This window comes from Protopterus annectens, chromosome 5.part0 (genome assembly GCF_019279795.1).
Source record: "Protopterus annectens isolate FY-2018-M chromosome 5.part0, PAN1.0, whole genome shotgun sequence".
NCBI lineage: Eukaryota > Metazoa > Chordata > Ceratodontiformes > Protopteridae > Protopterus > Protopterus annectens.
The window spans coordinates 492,999,807-493,021,687 of record NC_056735.1 but is presented as its reverse complement, the minus strand read 5'-3'; positions in this window follow the sequence as shown (position 1 = coordinate 493,021,687).

Here is a 21,881-nt window from a genome sequence, read left to right as displayed (position 1 = left end):
CTGCAAGTACTTTTAATGCTATATTTGCAGACGTAGGAAAGTGCACAGTAAAGCTTGAAAGGGTACAGTGGATTCTATGGTCTTTGAAAAATGTCTAGGAGTAAAATGGATACTCAGAGGCTTGAGAAGTATTAGGTTGTTGATTACTGCCAATTACAAAGATAGTTTTGTTGAAGAGAGGAAAACACTAAATGAAAAATGTGATTGTTAACTGCTGCTTAAATACAGTGAATCAGAAGTAAATTAATGGATGACATAATGAGATTGGTTACTCAGGAGATAACTCCTGCTGCGGTTAAAGTATTTAATTTATTTTGATCTGGTTTCTCAGAAATACAGAAAAAAAGATAACATGTACCCCTAGATTTAATAAAATCCAAGTAGGCATAGTGTAGTGCCTACATGGAATGTTACTGTGTCCATGTACATGGTTCCCCCTAGGCACCAAGCCATGCAAATTAATCATGGCACATTGCCGAGGGACAGCTGTGGGACATGGTTATTGAATCAGTGTAGGGTGTGTGGTGCTAACTGTGTCCACAGATGAATAACACAATCCCTGCACTGTCCAATTGGAGTATGGCAATGTAACTTAATTTTTTTAAAAATTCATGTTTGCGAGGCAGAGAGCGGAGTGCAGCAGTACTAAGTGGTGCCGAGACACCAGACATCAAAAAATAGAAAATGGATGTATTTAATTATTTATGTAAAGGTCAAGTTTAAGCATAGTTGAGCATGTTTACATAGCAGAGCGCAGTGCTCAGCACTGCTTAAAGGTAGCTCAGAGGTATATGTAAACATATAACAGCATTCCACATATCCATGTAGCCAAATGAGTAGCATTACGGACTTATGTGCAGTAGGTGCAGGGTTTGAATACCTGGAAGGGATATTAAACATTTATTTTCCAAATATAAATTATACTAATTATTTTTAAATCCTGAACTGCTGCTTTCAGCTAAACTCTGCTAAGATGTGCTAAGCCTTGTTAAGCAGTGCTTAAACAAGATATGTTTTAGCACTGCCTGGCAGTGCTTGGCACCACTCAGCTGTGCTTAGCTGGTTTGCACACTCCTAGGCATTGCCAGTTTAAGCACTGCTCACTTGAGTTGCACTGGTTTGCATGGTGCTAAGCAGTGCAACACATTTTTAAATATTGCCCAATAGCATGTAAGGGCAGGAAAACAGACTATATTAAGCTCACTAGGTGGGAATACAGCATATTCTGCTAGAGTTTGAACTGTACAGTAACTATGGCTGGCATTGGAGAGAGTGCACACTTTTGGGTGCAGTGGTGGGACATTCAGAAGTCCAATTTCATAGTTGGACTCCTGGAGAAAAGCCATGATAACTGGTTGCTGCAGGGTGAGTTCCAGGGCTCAGAGTGCAAGGTGGAGGCCTGGGACTGGTTGACACATCAGCTCACCAGTGAGGCAGGTATCCCCTGCACAGGTGAGCAGGTCCATCACCACTATGACAACCTGAAGCGTTGGAAGGGGGATCTCTTGGCCACCTGGATCCAAGATGCTCAGGCAGGTAGTGCCCCACAAGTTTGTAAGTACTGCTTCCATTGTTTCACCAATACCTAATCTGAATGTCTGATAGCCAGGTATGCATAATAGTGTGCTTCTCTCCCTACAGCTGCTGAGGACATAGCTCACAACATTAAGGCACATGCCAGGTGCTTGGCCAGGCTGCATTGTGAGTGTGGTGAGTACAGATGTATTTTGCAATCTGTAGTCAAATAAGCAAGAAAGAGTAAAGCATTAACTGTCATTAGGTATATACAGTAAAGATTGTATTGCAATGAATGTGGATGTAGACCTGTATTGCAATAAGTGGCTATTGCCAACTGTAGAGCAATAAGCAGGAAAGAGTAAAGCATTAACCTTGATAGAGTAAATTAAATAAAGTTTCTACTGCAATAACTGTGGAATTACAGCTGTATTAAAACACCTGCATTACAACAGTTGTGCAATAAAAATGTGAAACTATATCAGTAACTGCAGGAAGGTACATCTAATAAAGCTGTGTTGTGCAATATGTGTGCAATTAGGGCTGGTTTACATGAAATACATTATGACAACTGTTCTGCAATAAAAACACAAAACAATACCAGTTTCTGCCTCAATGTCTATCTAATAAAGAGTGGTGTGCAATAAGTGTAGATTCAGAGCGGTTTTACAAGAAATGAATTATGACACCTGTTCTGCAATAACACATGAAGCAATAGCAATAACACCCAAGGTATATTGTGTATATCAGGATTGACTTGTTTTAACCATTGCATTTCAGCTATATGCATTCAGGCCCTGAGGTACGGTTCTGCAGGCAAGTATAAAAGTGTAATAGCTGTAAACTGCAAAAATACTGTGTGCAAATGTATATGGGTGAGGTAGCCAATCCAATAATCTGATATGGTTTGTAGACTTTACAGGTATTTCAACCCACTAACAATATATTGTGCACACCTGCATTTTATGTAGTAATGTATAGGTTACCTAGTATCTCTGTTATGCTTGAATTTCATGCATGTGTGTTCAACTGTCACTGCATCTGCTATAAAACTGTACTACTATTACCAGGTCATATATTGGTTCCAGGTGAGCGCTAGGCAAATATCCATCAGTAAGTAAGTAGTAGTGACTCAGTAGCTCAGTTTGTTAAATGCTCTGTCTGAAGTACATTTTGCCACACACAGACCATGGTTCAAATCCAGTGCTCTGTAGCATTATATATTACAGTATCAGTCACAAAATGATTACATATTTTCTCTCCGCAGGAACTACAGGGAAAAGGGTGAGTTAGCCCATAGTCTGGATAAATAATTGTGTGATTAGATGTCACAAACTGTTAAAATCATTACCAGGTATGTGAATATACAGCATAAAATAAAGGAAATAAATATAATACTAATAAAATAAAATAAAAGTAATAAAATGTGTAATCATTGGTATGGCTGTATGCCTGGAGTGTCTATTAAACATTGCTGCAGTCAATTAATACATTTGATGGAAATGCCCTCTGCAGTCACTGCTATTGGGTTCTAGCCCCATGCCTGTCAAGCAAGGCATTGTAGTAGTATAGTTTTTGTACTGTACACATACATGTCTCTCAAGTGTCATGCTGTCACAGAATGTAATTAGTAGTGTGCAATCCCTCTGTCACACATTTACCATTGATATGAGTATTTAACCATGAATGTATCACTACATCAGCCCACAGTACACCTTGGTAGTTATATAGGTCTGCCTGATGTTCAAGTGTTCTGTGTAGTTTACTACCTGCAGTTGTTATGGCTTGGTCCATGCTGCTCCATGTGGATAGCTTGACACGTATGTATGTGCTACAGCAGCTATAGTCCACTTGTAAACATAAAGAAAGGACAGACCTGTAGAGTAGATAGCAGTACTGTTCTCCACAAAATAGACTATAATGGTATTAATGGACTGTTTATTTATGTCTCTCCCCACCCCTTATCTTCATTGATTTATTATTGTTATCCATTGGTTATGGTTTACTATTAACATCTGTTGTTACATTAAACTTTATTTTGGGGCATGCGGTTTATTATTGTTATGTATTATAATGGTTGCATATTGACATATCTTGTTGAATTACCCATGTTGTTGGCCTTATGCCTTAACTCTTACTGGCATGCTGTTAATATACTGACTGTTATGTTATTTATTGTTGTGTTCCATATAATATGCATTGAAATGTGATTGGGTTATTTCTAGTATTCTGGCATGCTGTTATTACTAACAAATTGTTTTGTTCATAACTGACCTATACACATTGCTATACCTCTATCACCACAGCACAACTTGTTATGCCGGTTCCTGATGATCTGCCTACACTACCTCAGCTTGCCGTGGCTATGAGTACCAGTGCTTCTGGGGCCAGGCTGGTGGTACCCCCTCCGCTGGCCCTGCACCACCTTCAGGTGGAACTGCCTTAGGGGACGGGGTCTGTCTCCACCACAGGAGCAGTGGCAGAGGTGTGGTAGTCACCCAAGATCAACTACTGGCCATCATGCACAGGATAGTTCATAGGAGCTATGAACAATGCCTGTGTTAGACTGAGGGCAGACTCAACACCTGTGCTAGACTGAGGGCAGACTCAACAATCTGGTGGGGCCTGCTGGCCCTTGCACCCAGCCTCCAGCACAGCTACCTTCGGGGCAGTGAAGGAGCAGTGTTGACTGCCCATGGGTGGGGATGTCAATCATGCTGCTGGCACCTGGAGACACATGCTTTTCAGATTCCACAACACCATTTCCATCTAAGGTGTTTACCCCCTCATGTGGCACACACCACCCCTGTTTGCTGTATTGTCTGTCTGCAATTCCATCTTCACCTACCAAACTTACCTCCCCACACATACCTATCCCTTCCCCAACATTCCACTCTTTCCTTATTAAAAAAAAAGGGCACCTGTCCCACAAAAAATATATATTGCACCACACATAGCTCTCCATTTCGCACAGGTGTCCATTGGACACAACTAATTTGGTCCAGTTGGCCTGACAACACATTTATGTTGTCCTCACCCCTCTCTCTGGGGTTTGAGAGTCCAAATTCATACACAAAATCTGTCAAACTGCACAGCTGTTGTTGTACAAGAAATGCAAATCTATGGTCCTTTCCTACACCCGTCCTGCACATCCCTACCTGCCTTTCAGTATGTTTTCCCCCTGCATGCCCCCCATTTCACCACTATCCTATCACCCACTCTTTCTTTTCTTTTTACATTTTTAGCACAGGTTTGCACAGAGCACCATGATGTGGTGCATTGCACAGCACCATGCAAATCCAATTAAATGAACTTTAAAGTGCCTTAATGATCCTATGTGTTTCTCACAGTGTTAGGTACATGTATAAAATAATCTCCCAAGCCATGTTTTAAACCCAGGCCCCTGTCAACTACAGCCTACTGCACTAACCCATTAGGCAAGACAGTTCTTAATTAAAGCAGGTGTTTCCAGCAATACATATTGATTGCCATTGACAGGCTAAAATCAAACTTAGTGTGACAAATGGGAGTGTACCTTGGACTCTGATGCATAAATACACCAGTACACAGCCAAATTAATAATGGCAGTATGTGAGGCCTGGGATAGCAGGTAAATGTTCACTTTTACCTGCAATATCTTCAAACATACCTGCTAAGGCATCAAGTGGCACAGTACATATGCTTAATGTGACAAATGGGAGTGTACCTGGGACTCTGATGCAGAAATACACCAGTGCACAGCCAAATAAATAATAATGGCAGTATGTGAGGTCTGGGATAGCAGGTAAATATTCGCTTTTACCTGCAATATCTTCAAACATACCTGCTAAGGCATCAGTGGCACAGTACATATGTTTAATGTGACAAATGGGAGTGTACCTGGGACTCTGATGCAGAAATACACCAGTACACAGCCAAATAAATAATAATGGCAGTATGTGAGGTCTGGGATAGCAGGTAAATGTTCACTTTTACCTGCAATATCTTCAAACATACCTGCTAAGGCATCAGTGGCACAGTACATATGTTCAAATGGGACCTTGCTGCAGAACAACTGCCTTTGAAAGCCATGCACATACTGATGGATGCAGATGTGTGTCACAGCCTGTATGTCAGCACATATATCTGGCAAATACACCTCCTCCAGCACTGACTCAGTAGCTCAGTCTGTTAAATGCCTTGCATGCTCAGTATTTTGCCACACACAGTCCTGAGTTCAAATCCAGTGTGTTGCACTTCAGTACATTGTTGTGAACACAGCAAGTAATGACTTACTCATGCAGTTTTAATTCCCATAGTTTATTACTACTGAATTATCAGCTACCCAGTTTTGCAAATCACAGGCCTGCAGTTAGGGACACAATGCACATATTTGGATAGCCTAACCATATGTCACCTACTACACATGCCTCGACTGGACTGTAATGGGTACCCTTACCCTGGCTCTCCTGTAACAACAGGGCTGCCACAGCTGCCACAGTTACACATACAGCAAGCAGGCCTCCAAAGTGTTCACACTCCTCCCCATTGTGTCCTAAGCTGCAGCAATAGTGAGATTAGAACTCGTACCTATCTAGTATTACACACTATAGCTCGCAGTACTTATTGCATGTGCCACAGAGTTTATCTGTTGTTAGATAGTCAGTCGATGCTCTTAATATGGATGACATCTGCAAGCCTTATAGAGGAGGGAATTTATAGGCCATCAGCCAGTCACAGGGTCGTAAAATGCATACCATTGCATGGAGACAGGCCATATGGGCATGTCCATAGTTCTGTGAGGGGATATATTGATACACACATGCACACACACACACACACACACACACACACACACACACACTTGGAGGATGTGAGATTAGAATTCCTACCTATGTAGTATTACACACTACAGCTCACAATACCTATCGCACATGACACAAGTTATGTCTGTTGTATATGTGGAGTACACAAAGTGGCCTTGTGTTAGACAGCATGTGTGGCCTGCAGAGTGATACTGCTTGGTACTGTTATTGCATCAATGGCGTAGGGGTGGGATACCTGGTAATATCCGTGCTATGTGTCTACACTTAGCAGTCTGGCCATGTGTGTCTGTTGCAGTTTGATAGGCAGACATGTCACTGAGGACAATATGGCCTGTCCAAGGACTGCATTGCACCCATTGTACATTACATGACCTGCATACCTATGTCTGTCTGCAGGGTGAGATGCCGCAGGCTCAGGAGTCTGTAGGTGAGTGGGTTATGTACTGTTGTGGTCTTGTTCTGGTGCCCTTGGACAGCTGGTGTGATGTGTATGTGCAGATGACCCCAGCATTCAGGGCTATGTGGAACATTTGTACATCCCTGCCCATATCTATATCAATGATGTATAAAAGGGTTGTCTTCTTAAATGTAGTGGTGTGTGCCAGTACTGTAAATGTTCTGTAGAGGTATGTGGGGAGTCTGTGTATTATTGTACTTTATATAGCTATATATACATCTTGTTATCATATATATATATATATATATATATATATATATATATATATATATATATATATATATATATATATATATATATATATATATATATATATATATATATATATATATATATATAAGCATGAGGGGGATAGGGAGAGACAGATATGTTTATGTAGCTGTATGTCTGTACAGACATATTTCCACATAGCAGATCTTTGGGTGGTAGGGGCAACAGATTTGTGCTCAAGTTAGCTAAGTGTAGGAGCATGCCCAGTGTGATTGCCAGTACTTACAAGGTGACTCTAGGCCAGAGCTACCGTTACTCCAGTCTGGGATTATTGTGTACTGCAGGCCATTGGCTACTGCACCTGTTTCCACTGTACTGCAGTTGCCTGATATTGTTCAAGTCATTCCCCAACTGTTTGCTGACCTTAATATGTGACTCAAACTTCAGAACTGAAGAGAACTTCACAGACTGTCCAGAATTTTACCATATATTTTTGGCCCGTTTCACATAACATTATTGTTTTTTGGCAAATTAGTGGCAGATCAGTCGAGATTGAAGTAAATTAATACTGACAGATGTTTGAGTTTCAGACTCCATGCATAGGAGGAGAACAATATGAATGCATGACCTGTTATTCTATCCACATTCTATGCTTGTAGGAGCAATTATTTAAAACCTGTCCCAAATTGTACTCCTTGGTCCCACTTTTATTCACTTTATTTCAACAGATTTCCTGCTGTCAGAGGTTGAGAGGTATGATGTAACTGGGTTACATGGTGAAACATCACACACAGGGTTACAGTCTGCATACCTCTCCCCGGACATGTTTTTGCAGACTTGCTGACGTGTACCTACTGACACATTTGACTGATGGCCTTTACATCCTGCAGCCAATCTGACCTGTTGCAGCCTGCTGTTAAACTAGCCACCTGCTAGGTTACTCAGAGCGTGTATAATGTCTGTCGGTAGGTATGGCCTTTGTGTCCCCATTCACTCTGTCTTTGTCCAGCTTTCTTGCAGTAACAGATTGAAGGATTCTGATAGTCTGTGATACTACCTCCATAGGTGTACCTCACATGCAGAAGATGCTGGATGCTGCCAGATTTGGCCCATCAACACCATCACACATGATACTGTCCCTGGCCCATTGAGCCACACTGGCCACCAGACAGAGAGGTTTCCTCCCTCACACTATCAACAAGATAGGGGAATTTTCTGGTCTGCTGGTATATCATTGCAGACTTACTGTTACAGCAATTTTATGGCAACACTAATGTGTTTGGAGTGGGGGGTGACCGGCCTATGCTCTGCTGGCATAGACAGTCATGCGACTGTCCTTTGATCCCACTGTTTGTCATCTCTCTTGCCTACTATTGTGGAGTTTCCAGCCATGTAGCCTAGTGGCTAATATGAGAAACATACTACTGAACAGAGTACCTGTTGTCCCAAGTGTCTGTTAGATCTATACAAGTAGCCCAGTATCCCAGTATAGATCTGTGCAAGTAGCACAGTAGCACACTATATATAGCCCACTATATTCCCTTGTATACATGCAGCAGGTCCATACATATGCTACCATATTATGGTACCCCTTATAAGATGTGTACAGGAGAGTGACTTACCTTGCGAATGCAGCAGTTGACAGACCAGTAGGTTGGGGCTGACTCTGTCTGATGCAGGCAGTCCACAGCCAATACATGGTGAGGTACAGGTTGTGTGGCCTGGCTGGCATCATTTTTACTGTTATGTATGCAAGTCAGAGTACAGTGTCAGTCCCTAGGGCCTTATGTTGTCAGTGCATGTGCTATGTGTTATCTCTTGGCCAAGACCAGGGCATATTGGGCATGCCTATGTCTGCCTATAGGGACAGCCTCTGGGGATTCCTCCTCCGAGTCCCCCTGTGGGTGTGGTTGTGGTGACCTAAGCACTTGGGGAACTGTTTTTCCCTTTCCTTTGCTGATCCTGCTGCAGCTGTTTCCACAGGATCATACTGTGTAGCATGGCAGATAACTGTGAACATCTGTGCACATGTGGCTGGAGAGTACTTCAAGGTTCCACCAGATATATCGAGGCACCGGAACCATGACTTCAACAGCCCAAACACATGCTCTATGATGCTCCTGAATTGTGCATGTGCCTCATTATGGCATTCTTCGATGAGTGTGTGTGCATTTCTGATGGGTGTCATCATACATGGTTCCAGTGCATTGCCAGCATCCCCAAGTAAATGGCCATGTAGGATGTCCCCCCTAGCAAACATCTGGTACATCTGTGATGTGTGCCAGATATGGGAGTCATGGTAACTGCCAGGGCTGCCAGCACACACATTTATGATAATGCTCTGTGCATTGCACATGACCTGGCAGTTGATGGAATGATACCCCTTGCAGTTGACATAGATTCTACTCTCTTCACCGGGTGGTGCCTTGATGTGTACATGAGTGCAATCTATGGCACCCAGTACCTCAGGGTAGTGTGCTACACAGAAGAGCCACATACTGCTGGCTGTGCAGGGAAGATAAATGTGCTCACTGGCATGTGGTAGCATGGCATCCAGGAACTGGTGGAGTACCCTGAAAGCAGATGCCTGTGAGACCCCCATCATGTCCCCATTTGTTGTTTGGAAAGTACTTGTAGATAGTATCCAAAGGGCTACATACACCTTTGTTTCCACTGGGATGGGTTCCCCTCTGTTGGATCTGAGTCTGAGTTGAGGGTGGCAGAGCTCACTGAGTTGTTGTAGTTTGTCCCTGTCCAACCTGTAGCACTCTGCAATCTCCAGCTTATGTAGATCCTGGTAGGTTACCCTGGGCCTAAACACTCTTCTCCTTCTCAGTCTAAGCCTATGGTCAGCATCAGCAGCAGCTGCATTGACATCAGCATCTAGCAAATACATATGTAGCAGACCTGCAGTAGCTCCTAGCATTCTCTAGGTTATAATTCCCAAGTCTGTACTCCAATGTTGCAGAGTATGGGGAAAAAGCAGATTGTAGGGTGTATGCATACCTTATAGTGCTCTGCTGAAGGTGCACTCTGTGTGATTGGCTAGCTATGATGCATTCCACCTGCCAAGTACATCATTAAGGGGTTTAATGGCTCTAGTTTAAGTGTAACAGGGCTCATCAGTAATTAATATAGCATTGCTTTCTCAGTCAATTTTTATTTTTTTTTGGCAGCCTTCCTTGCTGAGCACTGCGTTGCACCATGCAAACCCCCGCCGCAAAGATAAACAAAGCTCAGCAGTCAGTAGACACACCCCTATGTCAGGTCACGCTCAGCATGGCTGCATGCCATACAAACATGCTCAAACCAGCTGAACCACACTGCCCTAAGGTAAACAAAGCTTAGCAGTCATCAGACTCACCCCCCTCCACTGAGCAGAGCTGTGCACCATGCAAACAGGTGTCTCTGAGCTCCAGTGAGCTTAAAAGTTTGAGGACACACCCCTTTTTGATGTCAGCTACCTCTTCTGCGGGCACCAACATGGTTCTGTGCCTACACAGAAGGAATCTGAGGACACAAATACCCAGTTGGTTTATTCAGTAACCCTGTCTCATTTGCATACAGATCCATGCACAGTACCTGGTAACTACACAGATTTAGGCCCTGCCTCGTTAGCAACCATAGCAGTACTACATTGTACATACCCCACACAGAGTCCTGTAATGCATTACTGTTACATACCTACAAATTCTGTTTTTCACAATGTTTTTTTTCCATAACAGCATGTTTGAGCACTGTGGTGCACCGTGCAAACATACCAAGGGTATTAAAAAAAATATATTTTACATTATTTTCCATACGGTTTTGGACACACAGAGGTTATTTTTGCACATATCTGTGTCCTCTATACAATTTCTGCCACTGTAACTCCATTTTTACAGCCCCTGGTGTCATTTTTACTTCCTGTACATGGAATTTTTCTGTGTACACTACAGACACCAACACGGGGTCTGCACGACTGCCTATCTGCTTGCTGGATCACTCTACCTGCCTCATTTGCATGTATTTCACCTGCTTATGCGGTGATTTGCATGGCACAGACACTTCCGTGTTTGCATGCTCGTGCACGATCCTCGGCTCCCTTTACTGGATCGCACAACATCTGCTTACTTCCTTGTAAGCACTGTGCCATTATGCCTGCACAGCATATACATCCATGTAGGCTTTATTAAATTCCCCCTGTAAATAAAAAAAAAAGAAAGAAAATTAAGAGATACTTGACTTTGCTAATGGAAACCTCAATAAGACTGCACAACTAGTGAAAATATAAAACATTGCTGAGATCAATCAAATGCAAGAACATGGCCTAGAGACCATTCCAGAGACAGATAGATAGGTGAAGTTTTCTTTCTAGAGCTGCACCAAAACAAGAGGTAGTACCATGACGATCTCCTTTCCTCCAAGCAAGGGAGTGCTCAGACAGGTCCTATGTATATACAAGTGGCCAGTCACAGTGGACTCCTACAACAACCCTGTAAATAGCAGCTACCATTCCCAGAGATTACTAAGAAAGGGTAAAAACAGAAATAGATAAAGCCTCAAATCTCAAACAATGAAATTCTTCCCCCTGGCTATAACATTTTCTCCTCTGATAGACCAACCCAACAAAAGGGGGTGGTGTAGCCATCCTTTACTCTAACAACCTTAACCTCTCACCATACCCTTCCCCATCTCCAGACTTCCTCCCTGAAGAGCTCATAATCCTTAACTGCCATCTCAATGCTCACAAAAAACTTGCAATAGCCGCCATCTACATACCTCCTGGGAACAATCTACCTATTCTTGAAAATATCCTATCCTGGTTTTCTGACAATATACCTTATGAAACCCTTATACTCTGTGATGTCAACATAGACTGGTCTAAACTCTCCACTGACTCTCCCCAACATAGTATCCACCTACATGGCTTCCCCCAACTTATCTCTTCTCCCACTCACTTCTCCCCGAGCTCCACATCTAGCTCCACCATAGACTGGATCCTCACCAATGCCCCCCACCACTATCACAATCCATCTACCCTACCCAATTCTCTCAGTGGCCATCTCCCTACCTCTATCTGAAGGAAAAACCTGCCATACCACTATACCCCATCTAATCAAAGACTGTCAAAAACTATCTAGTTTCAATGTATCCCAGTTCAACTCCATTCCCCAAAGTATAGACTGGGCCATTATTTGACAGCTCCCCCTGAACAATGCAGTAACTACTTTCAATAACATCTTTTTGAGTACATTAGACTCCCTAGCACCCTCCAGGAAGATCAGAGTTAAATCTAAACATGCCCCATGGCTTACCAAAGAAACTAAGTCCCTTATGAAACAAAGAGATAGTACTTGGAAATCCTGGACTAAATCACAACAGCCACCTCTCCTCATAAAATATAGACAGCTGAGAAACCTAGCCAAAAAACAAATTATAAATGACAAAAATACATACTACACCTTCTCTCAGCTTAACAACAAATCAAACCCTTGCAAATATTGGTCAACCATTAACAACATCCTATATCCTGGAAGGCTCACCACTCCCTCCCCCTACCCTAACACATCCCCTGAGGAAACGGCTACCCTCCTAAATAAACACCTTATCTCCTCCATCCAAAATCTTGTAACCACCAATTCTAACTCTACTGCTATACCCAACCCTCCAAATCCCCAAAACACACCTTTATTCTCCTTTGAGCCAGTTCCTATAGCTTATATCAAGTCTCTACTGCACAAGCTCGAACTGTGCTCTCCTTCCACAGACAACCTACCTCCCTCCTTTCTGAAACTCGCTGCTGACTCAATTGTCTATCCCATAACCATACTAATAAATAGATCTATTCTCGAACCTACTGTCCCTACTCTATGGAAATCTTTCTATACAATCCCCCTGCACAAAGGTGGGAATTCCACTGACCCTTCCAACTATCGACCCATCGCTGTTCTATCCCCACTCTCCAAACTGCTAGAAAAATGTATTCACACTCAACTTCTCAAACACCTCCTCAACCACAACTTACTTACCCCTACTCTACACAGCTTCCGTCCCCATCATAGCACTACCACTGCACTCCTCTCCTTCACTCACACCATTGCTGAAGCCTTAGATAACAACAAACTCATTTCCTGCTTCTTCCTTGACCTTTCCAAAGCTTTTGATACTGTCTCTCACCCTATTCTACTAACCAAACTTGCCAAACTTCACCTATTCCCCCCCCTCACACACACACACTCAACTGGTTCTCTAGCTACTTATCTGGCAGAGAACAATCTGTCAAATGGCTCTCATCCTGCTATCCCTTTATTCCTATCTCCACTGGAGTAACCCAAGGCTCCATCTTAGGACCCCTGCTATTTAACATTTTCACTAACGATCTACAAACCTCTTGTAAAGAATCTTCCCTTATTCAGTATGCTGACGACTCCACACTTATATCTATTTCTAACAACATCCCTGATCTACACACCCAAACCCAACAAGCTCTACTAACCACTGAACAATGGCTTTCAGACAACCTACTCATTCTAAACCCCCAAAAAACAAAATTCTTACTTTTTCTTCCCCGCGCTCTCTCTCGCCACAAATCCTCCTTTGTCATAACATCTCTCAACAACACTACAATCCTACCAGATAATCATACCAAACTACTAGGAGTCATCATTGATGATGAACTAAAATTTAACTTTCACATACTTCAATCTATAAAGAAAACCCACCAAAAACTAAGGTTACTATATCGCAACAAAAACTATCTCACCCCTAACACCAGACTCAGCCTGGGAAAATCACTCCTCCTCCCCCACCCTCCTCTATGCAGCTCCAGTTCTAACCAACATACAGACCACCACTATGAATAAACTCCAGCAAACCTACCATACAATTGCCAGATTCATCACTAACTCCCCATATAACTCACATCATTGCACTGCATTAGACTCCCTACACTGGCTTGAACTTCCACAACTATTTCTACTCTATCAATTTCACATGCTTTACTCAATACTCTATAAACCTTTACTCTGTCCATCTCTTTCTGCATTTATCTCTCTGCACACTCCACCCTGGTCCCTTCATACTTCATATCAACAGCTACATGATATCTACCAACCATTAAGTCTGTAGGCAAACTACAAACAATCTATTGCCCATGCTTGGAACAAACTTCCCTTCAGCATATGCTCCATCTCTCATATCTCTCATTTGAAAAACGAACTAAAAACCTATCTGCTCAACTCCAGAACTTGCCCCTGCCATGACCCTACCTAGTTCCCCTCCTCCCTAATGCACCCTTTAAAGCAATGAAAACTTTACCCCCTTCACACCTTATTCACAGTTCTATTAAAAAAAAAAAGGTATAGCATAATAATATTTTTTGTATTTTTGTGTTGTCTACTGACGTGTATTTGATACCTATATGAATGTAACATGAGTTTTATTACTATTCTGTATGAATATAACCTGAGTTTTATTACTATTCTGTATGAATGTAACCTGAGTTTTATTACTATTCTGTATGAATGTAACCTGAGTTTTATTACTATTCTGTATGAATGTAACCTGAGTTTTATTACTATTCTGTATGAATGTAACCTGAGTTTTATTACTACTCTGTATGAATGTAACCTGAGTTTTATTACTACTCTGTATGAATGTAACCTGAGTTTTATTACTATTCTGTATGAATGTAACCTGAGTTTTATTACTATTCTGTATGACTGTAACCTGAGTTTTATTACTATTCTGTATGAATGTAACCTGAGTTTTATTACTATTCTGTATGAATGTAACCTGAGTTTTATTACTATTCTGTATGACTGTAACCTGAGCTTTATTACTATTCTGTATGAATGTAACCCGAGTTTTATTACTATTCTGTATGAATGTAACCCGAGTTTTATTACTATTCTGTATGACTGTAACCTGAGTTTTATTACTATTCTGTATGAATGTAACCTGAGTTTTATTACTATTCTGTATGACTGTAACCTGAGTTTTATTACTATTCTGTATGACTGTAACCTGAGTTTTATTACTATTCTGTATGACTGTAACCTGAGTTTTATTACTATTCTGTATGACTGTAACCTGAGTTTTATTACTATTCTGTATGACTGTAACCTGAGTTTTATTACTATTCTGTATGAATGTAACCTGAGTTTTATTACTATTCTGTATGAATGTAACCTGAGTTTTATTACTGTTCTCTTTATCAAAATTGATGTTATCTATTTCTGGAGCTTATCTCTTCGGTTCTCCACTGAAAATGGGCCAAAACCCATTTGGACTAACCCGGTTACCAAATGTCAATAAATGAATAAATAAGTAAATAACCACAGATGCAGTACAATTGGTGGCAGCAGGGCCGGCTTTGGTGAAACCACACTCTAGGTGAAAGTGCACCATGGCACCAACCCCAATGCCGACCCCCCGACACTCATACATCCTGCACTGCTTCCACCACCACCCCCCTCCCCTCCTCCATTATCCAGATTATTTTTTTCTACGTTTTTTTTTGCACATTTTCAGTTATTCTTCAGCTTTTTTCTTGCATCCTTTCAACACAATGAAATTGGATTTGACATTACTGCAATAATTGTGAATGAGATATCTGAATTAAGCTGGGGGGTGGACCCATGAAGCCTTGGGGATTCTAGATGTTCTGAGATGCATTTTACAGTTTTTACCCATCATTTCTAAACCAAGGATGACCTGAACAAAACTCATGACTTCTTCTTTTGGCTTTTCTTGATTAGGGGTCGCCACAGTGGATCATCTGTCTGCTCATGATTGGCAGAGGAGTTTTATGGTGTTGAGTTGCCAGCCTGGCGCCCAACCTTCCACAGAACGCACACACATGCACACACTCACACCTAGGGCCAATTTAGAGTGTCCAATCCACCTACTGCATGTCTTTGGGATGTGGGAGAAAACCAGAGCACCTGGAGGAAACCCACATGACCACAGGGAGGACATGCAGACTCCACACAGAAGGCACCCCAGCTGAGAATCGAACTGGAGAACCTCTTGCTGTGAGGTGGCAATGCTAACCGCTGCACCACCGTGGCCGCACACAAAACTCATGACTAAGGAAAGATATTTGATCTTCTTCTTCAGCTTTGCTTTTCAATGCATCATTTTAAAACACACTAACTGTCCAAGAGTGCACCATAATAACTGTGGAATAAATAATCAAATTAAGCCAGGTGTCTTGGGGCCACTAGACTTCTACCTCCCAGAAGCCATAGGGGTTACAGAAGACGTGAGGTGCATTTTTAGAGCAAATGTCCACCATTTGGTCTAATAATATATGAAAGTAAAGAAGTTCAGGCAAATTGGTGAATTGCTGATTCATCTAAATCACCTTTTTAGGGTGTTGTAGGGTGTTGGAAGAAATCAGACCACACGGATACGCCCACATAGACTCATGGAGAGCTTGCAAACTTCTCACAGAAGAAGTGATCGCTAAGAAGTCAACTAAAGGTCTTTACTGTGAAATGGCAAAACTGTTCACTGTGACATTGTTCTAATGATCAGTTACTTTCACATATATCCTCCTGGCAGGTCAATCATAGCCATTTGTCATATGCAGTGCTAATGCTTGTGAAGGAAATTGAAAGAAATGGCTAACTTCTTAGTCTTAAATGTACTGCAACCCCCCCTTACACACACACACACACACACACACACACACACACACACACACACACACACACACACACACACACACACACACACAAGCTTTAGCTACATCAGTATTGCTTTTACATTGCTTTTAACTAGCACATTGTTTGACACTACTTTTGTCATACCAGATCAGTAACTGTTAAATAATTATCAAACAACAGTGGGATTATGTTACTTGCATCCACAGATGGCCTCTGTACCCATCAGTTACATCCTCTTAAAAATAAATATCACAAAAAAAAAGTATTCCATCTTATTTCACACAAATGCACACTACTCTTGCAAACCCAAATTTGAGACTGTTTAAACTGAGCAAATTACAAGAGGGTCAGATACTTTCATGCACAGACAGATCCCACCTCCATCAAGATGATATCGCCACTTGTGTGTGCAGACATCTGCTTGTGATAAAAAAATGATGGCCTTATAATAATTTTAACTTTGTTCAGCACTTTAAAGTATTCCAAATTGCTATACACAAATCACAATAATCCTGCAAGTCAGATGACCAAAGAGCAGTTTTAGTAATTAACCTCCAGACAGCTATAGTAGTTATAGCTAATTTGTCTGATGTCCAGCCATTCATTTTAAAAAAAAAATCTCAATTTAGTGAAAGAATCAGGCACAAAGTCAAAAACTATTGTGGAAACAGAGACCCAAAATCATAGAGTTTAAATGCTGTGCTTCCATGCTTAGAGTTGATAGAATAAAAAGGTTTGCATAGCATTCATAGAAACACAAATGTTTGTCATTATTTAGCAACTGAAGCCCTTCATGACTAATGAGAAAACCACAACTTGTACTATAAACAAACAAAATATATGACATAAACTCAGGGACAGTCATAACTCTCAACTTAATGGGGTAGAAAGGACAGTTTTTACAAATTACTTGCTCACTCACTTAAAATGAAAATAGAACAACAGGCTTTGCATCAACATGCATTTTCTGATCAATACAAAGCAGCACAAATCCCTATGTCAAGCATTATTGACAGACTTTAATCCTAAGTGATTTGCAGGGAACAGGAGAAGAAAAATAAGCAAGGCACTTTTCTTCCCAATTGGAGCAGTGGCCTTTCCTGCTACATGGACGTAATACAACCTGCCACTAATGTCAATGACATCAACTCTTGTAGAAATGTACGTTGATATAACACAATCACATATATCATATTTTACTCTATAATAGTTTGCCAGACAGAAATTCAGGAAAAACTAACAGCTGTTTAACTTAAATATCTGTACATGGAGGGAAAGTTACTGAAAGAAATGCTTTCCAACTATAATGATATTAATGCTGCTATACCATTAAAGGAAAACTACACCTTAGAACTCAAAAAACATTTTTTTTCATTGTATCTTTATTTTTGAGCTATTTTAATGCTTCAAAATCACTCCAAGTGCTTCTTTTACAATTTGAATGTGTTTCTCTCAAAATGGCGGAAGATGGGGCCTACCTTGGTAATGTGATCTTATTTTCTTGCTTTGCTTCCTTCTTCCCAGAATACATTTCAAGTCCTCTTTATATGACTCATGCCAGACATAAGGAAGTGGTGCTGTTTTCTCATGCCATTAAAATATAATGGCAGTATTCATGCACCCTAAGTATAGGGAATGGAATTTTATTGTATTTCCTATAATGTATACTCAGGGTATGCTTTTGTCATCTACTTCTGAAGGAACTCATTTAGCTATAGATAATGATCTAAACTACTGGTATCAGTTGATATCTGATAATAAAGTTAAAAATCTAGATTTCTTAAAACAAGAATTTGATCTAAGAGAAACTTGCTGGTTAGAGGTTCAGACCTTTAGACAACATCTCATTAATAAAATAGATTTAATGTCTATAACTGTTAAAGAATCTATTCCAACACTGATTGATTACATAATATTAAATTTACAACATAAAGTTTCTGATAAAGGTAAACTTTCATACATACATAAAGTTATCAGACAAGAAACTTTTTACAGTGTAGATTCATACTGGAATTATTTCACTTCTATTAATGGGGACCCACCAAATCAACAAGATAAACAATATATATTGGAATCTGCTTATAGAACTACGTCTTCCATTGTCTGGAGACTTTATACATGGAAATTTTTACATAGATCTTTTTATACACCTTTGATGATGAATAAAATAAATAATAAAGATAATCTATGTAAGAGATGTAATGTAGAAATTAATGCTGACTGGGCTCATATGTTTTATGACTGTATAAAATTGAAAGAATACTGGAAGTCAATTAATGAATTTTTGCAGGCTCTTTTACAGATAATTTCATTATTTCTAAATCTCTTATATTATTCAACACACCTGTACCTCAAAGTGTTAAAAGGTTAAGCTTCCCTTGTTATGGTCTATTCTAGCAGTGGCTAGGAAAATAATAACTAGAAATTGGATTTCAGATACACCTCCTTCGTTCAATGAATTTAAAAATGTTATGAATATAGTGTGCCATATGGAAATAAACACAATTAGGACTAGAACAAACAGAAAAACATCTTATTTTATTGTATGGGATAATTTACAAAATTTGTTAAAAATTTTTAATTTCAATAGCATGATATTTTAGTTTAATTAATTGATCTGATTGTAGTGGATGTCTTTGTAAATACTTTAGTTGTTTTGTTGAATATTATAATAATACCTATTTTTAATTACTTGTATAAAATTGTTATGATATTTCTCTTATATGTTAAAACAATAAACCTGTTTTGAAAAAAAAAAAATATAATGGCAGGACTGTGAAGCACTGTCATCTAAACACACCTTCTGTAAAAAGAGTTGCTTCTCTATTTACCTGACTGAGCCTCATTTATCTGTCTGCCAGAGCTTGTTCTATGCTATAAATAGCTGTTAGCTACTTGCAGCAAAAGAAAGCAGATAAAAACAGTTTTTTGTAAGAGGAGTCTTTTGTAGTCCTAACAAACTTGATAAACCCTCCCCCATAGTCTCATGCTGAGGTGTGAAAACTCTCACTGCAGTAAATAATCCTTGCTGTACATTTACAAGTGGCAAGTAGCAGGACTCTAAACTTAGTCTGTCTGCTACTTCCCAATGCCTTCAGTGGGAGGATTTTTCTCTCTCAAGAATGATGCAGACATAAATTGTGCTTTACTAGTTACTCAATTATTTCTGTCATGTTCCCCCTCCTTTTTTTCTATTTCATATTTATTTATTTATACGTTGGTAATAATGAAAGTGAACTAGTCCCAGGACCCTTTTCAGCCACAGCATAAGCTACACTGGCAAAGATAATAACAATTATTAAATGCACTTATCAATACAAAGAAAAAAAAATACTGACAGAAAGACATTGACCAAGATTGCATGTGGAACACATAGCCAATGTGTAACAGTGACCAAGTAAATCATTGAGCAACATTTACTAGAATGTATACATTAATAATGCTTGACTATACTATGTTGTTATAAAGAATTAATTTTATGCACACAAATTGCACACACACACACACTCGTGTGTGTGTGTGTGTGTGTGTGTGTGTGTGTGTGTGTGTGTGTGTATATATATATATATATATATATATATATATATATATATATATATATATACACACATATAGTGTGCATGTGTTTCTGTATATGTGTATGTATATAAAGTACAAACGTGTGTGTGCATGCATTTAAACACAGTTAAGTACTTCTGATTTCCTTTTCTTAGTGTTCTTAATGCAAGGGCACATAGTAAATGTATGTTAAAGTAAATTCAGCTGTATATTATGGTTGCTCTCTGACAATGTAAGGACTGACTCAAAGTCAGTGGGAATCTCTTATAATGGATCTGCATGTACCAGATATGCATCCCCCTTTGGAAGGATGTCACACAAAGCATAAAATACCTTTTTTATGAACAGTATAAGTCTACCTAGTTGATAGGATTGCCACCTGACTCTCTGTCTGCAGTTCTGACGTGTGTGTGTGTGTGTGTGTGTGTGTGTGTGTGTGTGTGTGTGTGTGTGTGTGGTGGGGGGGTTGAAACTGGTAAATGCATTTATACTTTACAAGAAAAAATATTTACTGACTTTTCTCTAAATGTAAGACAAAAAGAACGACCAGCAGCTGTAGCATCAGTTTCCTTTATTGGGCTGGTAATAAAGACTCCATAACCATGTAACACAGACCGGTTTCGGCAGAAAAACGTCTATGCCTTCCTCAGTGTAAAAGTGTTAGCATCAAACATTTCCAATATATATCTTAATCCAAATCACATGATCCAACTAGTGATGCTCGTTTAATCCTGGGTGAAACAATCCCCTTAATTTAATAATCCACTTTTTCTCTTTCTGGTTCAAAATATGGTGCCAGCCAACCTTATTGGATCTGTGTGCTGTGATTCTGTCAATAATGATAAAGTTAAAGGAGGCAGATGGATGTGTTAATGTATGTTTATATAGGGCATTCGTGTTTATCTTGTGTCTAGTATCACAAAAATGTTCCCCCATCTGGAACTTCAAGGGACGTGAAGTTTGAACTACACAGAATGCTGAACAATGGCATGTGGCTAAATAAATTACCCAGTCTGACTGACAGTTGGCATAAAAAGCAATGTCAAAAACATGACCAGTGTTGCTACTGCTAAAGGTTTTGGATTTGGTAATTTTAGAAAAATAAGAACAGTGGCCACAGGGAAAACAACTGATCAGCCAATCCCCCAGTAAGGTAGTTTGTGTTGACATATCAGATGATATGTGATATTTGTAATGATTGAAATAAGAACCCAGATTCTTGCCTTTTCTGAAAGAAAAAGAACATGTGGCAGGTAAAATGCCAATGTATGGTCAGCCAGCAACATATTCCAGTGGCGTTGAACACTTTGCATAAGTAAATTGGTATTCCTACCATATGTGGTTACAAATCTAATGGTAATATTGTCATGATCAGTTTTGACTTTATACTGAAGGAGATCAGCCCTGGCCAAATGGTCAACTGTGTTAGAAGCCCGGTATATATAACCAGCTTGGTAGCCCCTGTCTTTCAATCTACAGATAAGATCTTTTTTGTAATGCTGATATGAATGTTCATCAGAACCGATGCATTTTCCTCGTATAACTGGGATTTAGGAATATTATTGCAGACATGAGGAGGATGATAGCTGGTTGCGTGGAGGAGAGAATTGTATTGGAGAAATTTATGGTGCACACGAGTGGAGAGTGTGTTATTAAGATTTCTTACAACTGTAACATCCAAGA